This window comes from Festucalex cinctus, chromosome 1 (genome assembly GCF_051991245.1).
Source record: "Festucalex cinctus isolate MCC-2025b chromosome 1, RoL_Fcin_1.0, whole genome shotgun sequence".
In the NCBI taxonomy this organism is placed as follows: domain Eukaryota; kingdom Metazoa; phylum Chordata; class Actinopteri; order Syngnathiformes; family Syngnathidae; genus Festucalex; species Festucalex cinctus.
In genome coordinates, this window is record NC_135411.1 from 40,147,158 (window position 1) to 40,155,887 (window position 8,730).

The window sequence follows — 8,730 nt, forward strand, 5'->3', positions numbered from 1 at the left end:
AGTTGGTCATTTTCTGCTTCTCTTCATTCTGCACATGCATGCAAATTATTCACATATCGTTTCCCTGAGTCAGCTGCTAGACTAAGTTTAACATCTCCCTCCAGACACATTCATTGATGCAAGTGTACATTTTCTTTAAATCCTACTTCGGCAGGTGGAGCTGGGAGCATGATTTGTGACACCAAAATGAGTTTGGTCAGCATTGTGTGCAAACCTGAAGCATCCACCACACAAATGCTAATAAAAAGCTTTATTGTGAAGGAGGGCACATCTACCAGCGTGCAGTTAAACTTGTGAGACGGAAAATTATTTCTAATATACAAATGAATGTTTTAATGACTTCGAGGGAGTGGGTGTCGTTTTCAGGAATAATTACAATGTTCTCTGAGAACGAGCAGTATGTCAGACAGACATTATGATTATTAGAAGCATTACAGAAGGCATGCCATAATAGATAAGTGAGGGCATTTTGAATCAAGAAAATAAAATATTCAAGTCGCTTTGATTCTTTGTTGAGTAGCATTAAGGGACACTTGATTGGGCTGAACAATGGTACTTATATACCGTTATAGGTCAGTATGGAAATGTCAGCACTAAATTCACCCCCTTGAAAAAGTCTGTAGTGATTTGAGTTTTTTTTTTTTTTTTTTTTGGTGACCATTTTCAGCGCAGGTTGTAACGCCCCACAATTGCGAGGAGACTGTGTGATTGACACATCAGCCAGATGACATCATCGAAGGAAGGAGGCAAGCATTGTAATGTATCCTGGCTTGGTTTGTAATGTTCTGTTCACGTTCTGTGTGAAATACGACCAAAATTATTTTGCACATTACTACTCTTGTCTACTTAAACCGGAGAAAATACAAAAGCGATCAACATTGTATTTGGGATTTTATTGACATAATAGGAACTGCTATGAGGAAAAGCCATTATCACCGCTACAAAGCCGAAAATCTTGTGCCAACCGTTTTTATTAGGGGTGTGCCAAAAAATCGATTCATAAAAGAACCGAGATTCTCATTTATTAATCGAATCGAATCGAAATTAATATCCAAAAATCGATTTTATTTAAATTAGAAATGAAGAAGAAGGGGAAAAGGCAGTTGTAGCGCACATGCTGTTTTTGTGGAAAAAGGCACTTACAATACAAAATTAATAAATGTTTAAACAAAAAAAACACACTTTAATTTTTTCTCCATTTGTCATTTTGTCTTGCAAAGCAGACTGGAGTAGCTCATGACAATGTTGCGCATATCTGTAAATTGAAGCAGAAATCATTTGTCAATCAAATAATTTTGAATCGAAAATCGTTTGAATCGAGAATCGATTCTGAATCGAATTGTAGACCCAAAAATAGTAATCGATTCGAATCGTGAGACAGTCAATGATTCCCAGCCCTAGTTTTTATATTTTTCCAGGTTGAAGTGGGCAAGAGTAGGGATGTGCATATGAATTTTGGTGGCCAACGGACTTTTCAAACATTTAGCGATGCGAAAGTTTTGTTAAGACTCCCGGTAGCCATTAGCCCCCCTCAGCTAACTGGCTAACACCCCTACCTCTGTCAGGGTAGCAATTAGTATTTAGCCGCTGATAGAGCCAAGGTTAGCATGATGAAATTCTTCTTCTTCCAGTAATGGAGCTCCGTGTCGCTGTCGCCCTCCGCTAAGGCAGCCGGGGAGCTGTTGACGAGCTCTGTTTCCGCCACCGGAGCTTCCTTGTCATGAATGCTGGTCGTTCATGCAACCGTGGCAGGGCAAATGCTAATTCCGTATGGCCAGAGATGCAGCTCCGCGTCGTGATTCAAGTGGCCGCTTCGCGCGTGTCAATTTCGGATAGGCAGCGGCGCGACAAACTTCAAAAACAAATCTAGCACTTCCCGCACGTAACTCTAGTGAGGATAATACCATGCATAAAATGAATGGATGAGTTTACTGACTTTATAAAAGTCGGTGCACCGGCGCTCCAGGCAGGGGGCCAAGAGTCCAGCTGAGTGTGACCGTGGAATAGTGTGCCAGAGCTCCTTTATAATATTGTCTTTTATTCTGTTCTCTTTTAGTTTTTAACTCCCTTTATTTCGGTGGTATTTTAGTTTTTAGCTCCAGTGTTTCCTTATGGGTGGCCTCTTCACTGGCTGGCCTTCTCATGGGGGGGTGGGGAGGTGCGGGGGTCATCCTGTTGGCTGAAAGATGCTATATAACTAAAGTTTGATTTGATCGGATTTTTTGGATACACAATGGTCGAAAAAAGTAATTCAAGCTAACCCTTGTAGATTGAAATTTAATATTTACGACCTATAAACAGGGATACGAAAAGCCTCCCTGAACGCACCATGTTCATATCTTGATAGAAAGCAAATCTGGCATGAGGAAAAACTGTATGTAAGCTACTCATTTCCTGTGAGCCATGTAGAGGGTAATCCTTGCGATATTTTTAGAGGTTGAAGTAGGCATAAGTAGAGGTGTCCACATAAATTTTGTGTGCCGGTTGATTGCTCTTTTTGGACATCATGTACAATGATATTCAATGGTCAAATCATATTCCGCGTCCTCTACTGACTCGCACCAAGACATGGGAAGAGGGAGGGATGTGGCTATTTTGCTGACAAGAAAAGAGTTTTAGTTTGTTGGTTATATACTGATTTCTGCAAAACAAATTGATACAACTAAAAATGCAAGCTAATATAATTTTCCCAATAAAAAAAAAAATTGAGTTTTTGAGTGAAAAATTGGCCATCCCAGCTGGAATCTCAAACATCAAATACAGTGGAAACTTTATGATTGAGCACAATCCATCCCGGACACTGACTGACCTCTCTTTTACTGTCAGTGTTAAAGACAGTCATCATCGAGTGGAGAAAATATGGCACAACTGCGATATTACCAAGCTCTGGATGTCCACCCAAAATTGAAGAAAAGATGAGAAGTGGACAGGGAGGCTGCCAAGAGCAACAGTGAAGGAGCTGAAGTAAATCTATGGCAAGTACTGGCTGTTTTAGTACATGATGTGACAACAATGTCCCGTCTTCTCATAGCAAGACCTTATCTTACAAAGAAAAACATCCATGCCGGGCTACGTATTGCAACACACTTGAAATCTCACAAAAGCATGTGCAGGAAATGTCTTATGGGTCCAAAAAACAAGGTTAATCTTCTGGCTATAATTTCAAAATGAATGTTTGGATCAAGGATGACACGGTGTGGGAATCAGGCCAATAGACCCTTCCAGCTGACGTCGCTTTACCCAGAATGCTTAGCGACCGCTTACAAACAAACAAACAAACCGTAGAAAGACAGGAAGGGAGCAGCGTTTTCGGTGAACGATTCTTCGAAACATGACAAATGTACCAAAAAACGTCCATAGTCATCGCGACATACTAGAACCAGCCGTTCTTAGCCGGTATTTGCAAAAGCTGGAGTTGGTTGGAGGGAAAGATCCGTATCTAATTTCACCATCGGCCTGGTCAAAGCAAGCCACAACGTTCCCCCAAGTAACTTATCACAATATTTTGAATTATCTAATTGTGAAGAAGAGTGCCTACACATGGAAGGACTTTGACGCCATCAAGAGCCTGGATTCTTAAAACTATTTTGTGTCTGGATGACGAAGGATGTCGGCTGCGTTCAACACGACAATGCTTGGCTCTTAGCAGCAAAGGTATGTTCTATTTATCTTTTGATTGACACGACTTACTGGTGTAAAACGTTATTCATGAAATAGTTTGTGTCCGGATAAACTCGTCTTGCTGTGCGTCCGCGGCGCCTCCCAGAAGGCAAACATCCCATAACAAACGAATGTAGAGAGCTTGATTTTCAGCGAGCGTTTTCGTTAAAAAGGTAGGAAATGTGCCAAGTGTCACAAAAAAAACCAAAAAAACGTCCCGAGTAGGACACTACATTACTGCGAATCATTGAAACCAGTCGTTTGAAGCTGCTAGCTTAAAAAAACTTTCACGCTAGCCACCGTGCTAGTCTTTTTATTCCTCACTGTCTTCCGTCTGGTTTAGAATCGCTGCCGGCAGCCGAAAGAATGATCTCATCTCTGTTTGAGCTATTAGAGCATCCGTGGGCCGCGCACAAGTTCACCATAGCATTGGTAGCTGATTTATCAACTGTTTGACCTATTTTCTAGCTCACACTGATTGTTGTCTAATTCACTCGCGTTGATACGCTGACCATCACCGCTAGGGGCGAATGTGACATCACACTGGAAGGGTCTATAAAAGATATGCAGCAGGCCACAAAAGTCCCCCGATCCGTACTTTGGACACCACTGCTGTAGTGAACCTGCTGTCTTAAAACAAAAGAGAACTTTCTACTTTCTACTCAAATAGAAAACTTCAAAACCATCCTACCCTAAATCCATACAGCAAATCTGGATCATCTCTGCATCTGTCCACGAGCACCACAGGTGTTGCCGCGCTCTTTGCTTGCCACTAATTTGCTGTCGCTGCTTAACGAGGGGGAATCAGTTTAATCTGATCATTGTCTACGTGATTAAAACATATTCAGTAATTCTCTGCGGTCTCCGCTTGGCTGTCCCCCTGATTAGAGACATGCTCATTCTGGCCCACACTGGCAAATAATGGAACAGTTGTTGTTAGGACACATGCTCACAATGCTCGGAGGTGCGGTGGCGCGCGTGCACATGCACACGCACACGCACACAGAGGAAAAACACACAGACAGACAGAAACACGTAGGCCCTCGTGTACAGCCCCCCTGTGGTATGCTAATGAGCTGCTAATCTCTCTGGTTTACACAGCCAGAATGTGTGTAGGTGTGTGCGTGTTGTCAGTGTCTGTGTGCGCACATTAAGGTGCAGTGTGCAAAAGCCTGAGGTATTCTCTTAGGCCGTCATCCTTCTGCTCTCACTTGCGCACAGGCTGTCAACACATTACACTATGGAAGCTGTGTGTGCGTGTGCATGCTCGTGTGTGTATAAGAGAGACACAAAAAAAGAGAGGAAAAAGAAAGTGGAAACTCGGTAACATTGTGTAAAGGCCAGAAATTGAGGACAGAAAGCAACAGTGTGGATCAAGCCGCAACATTTCAGTTGTTTACCTCCCTATTTTACATGAAAACTTTTTTTCTATTTAATCCGAAAATCCACTGGCTTCTCTGTTCTTTTTTGTGTTTCTGATGCCGCATTGATGCTTGTGTATGTGTTTATTTATTATGCTGGCGCCACATCACTAATTAGTCCCTGGGAGAAGCCTGAGGCCATTTGCAAAATCCCACTGATTAAAAACAAGACCGAATCCAACCTTGTGTCGCATGCGCGCTCGCACACACTCAAACACGCACGCACACATATGATGAGGAAAGCTACTTACTGTCAAAGCTGGAACGCATGTGGGCGAGTGTTTTTTGAACCGAGCTTGTGCATGCATGTTGAATGTTTGAGAGCTGTCGGTTATTAAGGCCGATTTTAATATTTAAACTCTCTGTCTCCTGTAATCGTCAAGCTGATGTGACACCGGTCACAAAAGAAAACACGCGCAGCATCAAGATGCTGGCACAAATTGCATTCAAAATTTCAAGGGCATCGTATAGACAAAGCAAGACAAGAAAGAAGATAGTGTATCTGTAAAATAGTTATTTTCATGACTGTAAGGCAGGGGTCATCAGCCTTATTGAAACGAGAAGCTACTTCTTGGTTATTGATAAATGCAAATGGCAACCAGTTGCATACACACTTCTGAAAGAAGAAACTGGTTGACACAGCGACGAATGAGGATTATTAATTGCTCGAGGTAGACCAGGCTACTCGACTCATGTGGTTCTTGCTGTGAGGACTATTAAATTGAAACTTAAATATTTTTGTTCTATTTTATGATAGTTTGCTGCTAAAAGAGGAAAGCGGGCCAAACCTGATCATGCAAGAGGTTCGTCTGCTCAGTGCAATGAAATTTAGTTTTACTGTATATACATACAAGAGGAAGAAGTCCTTTCCCCTCAGGACTGAAAGTCTATGGAGGACCATCCATCCATCCATTTTGCTTGACCGCTTATTCCTCACAAGGGTCATGGGGGGTGCTGGCGCCTATCTCAGCTGGCTCTGGGCAGTAGGCAGGCGACACCCTGGACTGGTTGCCAACCAATCGCAGGGCACATAGAGACGGACAACTATCCACACTCATAAGCACACCTAGGGACAATTCAGAGCGCCCAATCAACCTGCCATGCATGTCTTTGGAATGTGGGAGGAGACCGGAGTACCCGGAGAAGACCCACGCGGGCACGGGGAGAACATGCAAACTCCACCCAGAAATGGAGTCTCAGAACTGGGAGGCGGACGTGCTAACCACTCGACCACCGTGCCGCCTATGGGGGACCAATAATCAAAATAAAAAATAATTGTGAAAAGAAGAACGGATAAAGTATAATCCAAATAAATAAATATAAATGGAAATAAAACAAATAAATATCAAAGCGCAGCGTTTTTATTTATTGAGATTTAATTCTATCTGTATATTTTTGTATTTATTTCTACATTTAATTTTATAATTATTTTTATTTTTGAATCTTGTTTTTTTTGTATATATATATACACACACACCCCTACACACACACTGGTAGTTTTTATTTCATTTTTCATTTATATTTATTTTTTGTATTTAATTTTTGAAGTATATTTTTATATCAGATTTTTTATTTATTTTTCATTTTTGTATTTATTTCTACATTTAGTTATATAATTATTTTTATTTTTAAATCTTGCTAATTTTTTAATTATACTTTTATAGCCGATTTTATTTTCACTTGTATTTATTTATTTATTTGATTGTTTTATATTGGCATTCTTGTTCCTCCATAAAAGTCAACATGTAGTCATAATAATGAAGTAACAAAAGTTTCACCACGTCAGTCAGATAAACACAAATATTGCCCTTGGTGATGTTTGTCCAATATTGTTAACAACCATAACGGAGGATTGTGCTTCACTTCAACCTCAAATGCTTTGCATACTTGCTAGACCTTCCAGGCATCATATAAAATCTTATTCCGTTGCCGTTTGCTGCCCCTCAAAATAAATATAAACATGAAACAAACCACATAATTTATCACAGTTGTGTGATGACCTTTGCCTCCTTTCTGCATCACAATGTTAGCCTCGGTCATACCAACTAATCCTACTCGAATTATCATTCAAGTTAGGGCAAAACACTGGAGAGCAGAAGTGATGGATGGAGACAGAGGAGTGAGAGTGGAATGAGGCGAGGAGAAGGATGAGATTGTGACAGCGTGGGGAGAAGGAGGGGGGGGGGGGGGGGGGGGGGATGCAGGCAGGGAGCGCTGGCTAGTGATAAATTGCTTTGAACTTTAATGGATGTCTCAGAAGCTCCTCCAGTGATGTGTCCGGACAATACACAACATTACAGGCACACGTGAGGGCTGATTGTAGCTGACAGCTAAAGCGGACTGTCCCCATCGACCTAGAACACACACACGCACGCGCACGCACGCAACACTTACACACACCGATTTGTAAACATGTTGCCCAGATAGCGCTCCTAAAGTCAGCGAAAGCTGAAAAGCAACTTTGGGGGAGAAGAAAGAGAACAATCTTGTGGTTGAATTGGAGGCAGAAGAGGAGAATTGAAGGGAGGAAGATGGGAGGAGACGGTGCCGCCATATGGTCAGGGTTAGGTTCAGACAAATACAATGTTGCCTTGCCTTCACAATGGCTAACTACACACAAATGAATCGCTAATGGTGCATTCATTCACAATGACAAAGTCTCTCTCTCACACATACACGCACGCACGCACACGCACACACACAAACAATGGTTGACGTGAATGAAACAACATTCACACAGAGGGAGCCATAAATGCAGACGAAGGTTGGGCTGGAAGAGTGGGAAGTATTCACGGTTGTGTTTGTGCAGTGTGTGTGTGTCAATGGGACCTCCCCACTTCCCTTCCACCCGGCTGCCTCTGTGTGAGTGTATCTGTTGCAGGCCAGTCTTTGTCTTCGTTTGAATGGGGGGGTTGTCCCCCAATCTGTGCCCCTCCACCTCGCCAGATTTTCAATGATTTTCCAATGATGATTGAGGTTGTGTGTGTGTCTCCATTCTTTGCAGTGATTCCCTCCACACTGCAGATTTGTAACTCCCTTCACACTGAATGTGTCTTTCTACACTCAGCTATTATCACGAGATTTTCTCTTGCTTCCTGTCCATCGGCCGACATCCTTGCCTTCCTGTCGCTCTCTCACTTCGCCTTCTATCTTCCATCCGTTCGGCTTGTCTGTCCGCCTACTAACTGATGTCTCCCTGCTTCTCTGCCTTCCTCTATATCAGTGATGTCGTGGTCCCAGGAGAAGTGGGTATACTCTAAATTTTACTTACTTTTTTTTTTTTTTTATCTAAAACACCCTGTTTTAGAAGCTGTGACATGAGGGAAAAGCCATCATTTGTAATTATGCACAATAATCAAGTGATCATGAATGAATAAGGAGTAGTTTGTAATGTAAAATGTATTTATTGTGAGGTAAACATGAATATGTTCTCTACTATAAAATTAAACTACATCATATTAGTTAGTTGAGGCTATATTACTTTAATTTATTGTATACGGGGGGGTCTTCATAGACATCGATAGACATTGAGAATTTCTGGTCCTGGCATTTATTATAGTTTCATTAATCTAACATTGCAATCTAACATGACAGTCTTTGCAAACAGGGTTAATTATACAATTACTGAAGTACGGTAATTACAGGGGTT